Below are 4,173 nucleotides of genomic sequence, written 5' to 3' on the forward strand. Positions count from 1 at the left end.
TTCATGTTTGTCACCGCCATTCATATAATGCTTGTTATCTCCATGTCTGAGTAATCCCCTTAGTTCTCAGGATTATGGGTAAACCCTAGTATGTATAGGTGTTGGACGCTTATAGATATATGAGATCCTCTATTGAATGTTTGATTTGATAACCTTCGTTAATGTTGTGAAGGGCCCCTACTCAGCATATCCGCCATGTATGGCCATGGTGCATGTTAATGTCATTGTAAAGGTTGGGATATAGGGGTAAAGAGGTGAGAGTAATATCCTCTCGTCCCCGCCTTTGCAATTGACAGGGGATTGACGGAGAACCCTTACTGTGACCGTGTCCATGGGAAACCCTTAATTAGTAGTGAGAATCGAGCGGGGAAACTACGATAGTGGCGTGTGTGATGTGGAGAGTACTCAAGTAATTCATATACTATACCCGGCTCCGTCCAATTATAAACATGATGAGTGGCTCAAGTATCTAATCTAGAACTATGCAATCGCATATGTTAGGCTTAAGTCCTGACATTTATTTTATAGACAGATTCACCTTCAAGAACTAATATGAATAACCCATTCACAATTGGTGCAAAGAAACAAAATATATTAGTCAAATATATAGAAAAACCATTGTCCTTGATACTGAATTCATAACCTTGTCTCATAGAGCATAAGGCAGATATAATGTTTCAATTTAAAGTTGAAGCATCATAACAATTATCGAGTTTCAGTACAAATCCTAAAGGTAAATTAAATTGCATGGTGTCGACAGCTAATGCAGAAATTGTTGCTCTATTCCCGACTGAAAGTGCAATCATGCCCTTAATCATACTTTGATTTTGATGAAGAAATACATACAGGGGACTAATTATGTTTGCTAAGTGTATACACAGGACGTTCGTCCCTTTGGCATCATTGTATATGTACCATGGACACATCAAAACGAGATATGACTCAAGCATGACTATAATAAGAAAAGAAGCGTAGGCTTTTTCATTTAACCTTGAGTTACAGGGATTCTGCACTATTAAGAGGGGATCGAAGGGGTCCATTCAAGATTTGCTCAAGTTATCTTCATGTCACTATCATCCTACACATACCCATCTTCGTATATGTCCTTACCAGTACCTCACTTAATTGCACTCAGAAAAACCACTTAGCCAAAACCCAAGTCAAAATATGCATCTACATGGTCTCTCTGTCGGATCATCCAGGCATCGCCTAGATCATCCGGACTCTATCCCAGATCGTCTAGCTAGAGGACCAGGAGACACCCGAAGGTTTGAGCTGAAGTCGGATCATACGGACAGGTAGTCGGATCGTCCAGGCGTTGCCCAGATCGTCCAGTTCCCAATCCGGATCATCCGACCGCAGCCCGGATGGAATGCCCGAATGACTAAACAGAGAGTGTGTTCATAGGGTTACACCCGGATGACTAAACAGATGGCATTTTCATCCGGTTACGTCCAGATCGTTCGGATGGCATCCCGGACATCAGGTCTGCCCTTTGCACAACCATCAGTTTCAAGTTGCACCTAGAGTCCCCCCGGACATCCGGACCTCTTTTCCGTGAGTTGTTCTTGTTGACCCACCCAGAACATTCGGATTCCTAGCTGGACTGTCCGGGCAATGCCTGCATCATCTAGGTAGATATCCGGATCATCCGGGCAGGTCAGTTTGTGCACCAAATAGTCACTTTTCTTGGGAACTACAAATACACCTCTCCCACTCTGGTAGATAGTTGACTACTACACTTACATTTTTGCCAAGAACACAAGCACTCCCTCTCATACTCTCCTAAACTAAATCTTAGGTCGAGACGATTTGTGAGAGTTCTTGAGAGTTGTTCCAATCAAAAGAAAGATCCACTCCTTACCCTTCTTGTGAACGAAGCAAATCATGATTTGAGCAGGTCTTAAGTTTCCCCCCCTAGATCTTATTACTCTTGGAGGTTGGAGACTCCTAGGCGGTAGGAGTACTCCGAGGAGGAACCGTGATTACCCCCGGAAACTTTGTGAAGGTTTGGACACCACCTCAAGTTCTACCGCTAGTGGTTGACAAACGCCTTTGTGGTGTTGTCTCAAGGGGAGAATAGGGCGAGCCTTCGTGGTAACATCTTCCCCTCCAATGGTTACTAGCTTCACTCAAAATACGTGAGCATCAGCATACATCCTTGTCTCCCGGAGTTGTGGTTATCCCTAACCATAACTCCCTACTTGTGGCTATTTGTCTCCTAGTCTTTACTTACAATATATTGTGCTTACTGACCTTGCTTCTTCTTCTTGTTGTTGTTGAATATATTTCTTAGCACTAGATCCACATTTGCAAATGTTAGACTCACTTTCATAGTCCGCATTATTGCCTAAAATTGCTAAGTAAGAATTAAAATTTGTAATTGTACCTATTCACCCCCTTCTAGGTCCATCTCAATCCTTTCACCGACGCATATGTCAACTTCTCCTCTTGGGACATTCGTAGTTCTTCTTATCTCCTGCATCGAGCTATAAATATGAACAACTGATCTGGTATATGATGTACCCAAGAGCTAGTAGAAACATCAACAAGATAATTGGTTGTAACATATACAATAAGTGTACCTCGAGAAGAAGAAGAAGTTGTATTTCCACTTTTCTTGCCGTGGGCCTCCGGCTACTTGATGCATTTCCTCTTCTAATGACTAGTTTCCTTGTAATAATAGCACATGGTCTCTGAATCTGGCCCCGACTTTGGCTCAACAGCTGGAGTGAGGATCACAACCTTATCCTTGCCCTTTGATTTAGCTTTTTTCTTTGCACAAGAACTCTTCTTAAACTTTGTCAGCTTCTGCACCATCAACACTTGATGTGCACCTTTATTAATGTCCTGCTTTGCCATCTTAAAGCATTTCATGCAACTTAGTGAGTTTCTTATCCATGCCATGCATGTAGTAGTTCAAGATGAACGAGCCATATCTAGCCAAAAGTGAAGCCAAAATTGTATCTATGGCCAACTCAGGGCCTAAAGAGAAGCTAGGCCTTTCTAGAGTCTACATGTAACCAACAATTTTTCTCACATGTGGACTAAGCGGATCACCTTTTTTAGCTTGCACTCTATCAAGGGCCTCTGGACATTATCTCTCGGTCATTGCTTCTGTTTTGAACATACCCTTGAGACTCTCGATCATACCAAAAGCCTCTATTTTCAGGAACTGTTGTTGCATGCCCGGATCGAGGCATGCAAGAGTGAGGCAACTGATTTTAGTTAACTCATCAACAAGCCCCCCACAGGCGTTCCAGACAGCAGCATTAGTATTTTCAGCATGTTCCTCTCAAAGTGGTTCCTCTAGAACATGTTCTTTTATATCATGCCTGAGAACAAGTCTTGGATTTCTACAACAGGTTTATATTTACCAAGGATTGATTTCAATGCAAAACTGGAAACTTGAGTAGGTGGTGCCATTGATCTACAACATAAAAATGCTAAAACTCTAACAACCTGTTTGGCACCTCTCATTTCATTTGCTGGAAATGAAATGAAATGCAATGTATGCTGATATTTCATTTGGTTGAATCATGATCCCAAATCAAAATATCATGTTCAGGTGACACTTGAAATGATCTGTACATCCTGTTTGCCTGCCACTCTGGCAAGAATTCAATAAACCCAGACCAATCATGGCTTAGAAAATGCAACAAACTCATCTTTTCAAAATTAAAATTTCATGCGAACATAAAACAAGTTGCATCACACAACCATAAGCAGCTCCATCAAGCAAAATCTACAAAATCAAATTACAACGTCATGAACAAGTTGCAACACACGATCATAAACAACTCCATAAAGTAAAATCCGCATAATGAATCAAATTACAATTGTCGGGAACAAGTTGCGGCACACAATCATAAGCAGATCCATAAAGCAAAATCCAAATAATCAAATTACGACTGCCATTTTGCAATTTGTGGCTTGACTTGACTTGCATCAAAGTAAGACTTGATATTGGTTGAACTTGAGGCTCCTTTTTTGCCCTGCAAATATGATGAGAATCATGTATACAAACTATCAAATGTAAAGTTCGAGGAAGCAGCAAAAGTCGCATCAATATTTTAGTTGCATTTATCATAGAAGGAAATAGTAATGCTAAGAATAACTTCAAATACTTAAGTTGATAAAGGGAATTTTAAATTGCATCAAATCCACCAGTAA

Source organism: Triticum urartu, chromosome 7 (assembly GCF_003073215.2).
Source record: "Triticum urartu cultivar G1812 chromosome 7, Tu2.1, whole genome shotgun sequence".
Taxonomy (NCBI): domain Eukaryota; kingdom Viridiplantae; phylum Streptophyta; class Magnoliopsida; order Poales; family Poaceae; genus Triticum; species Triticum urartu.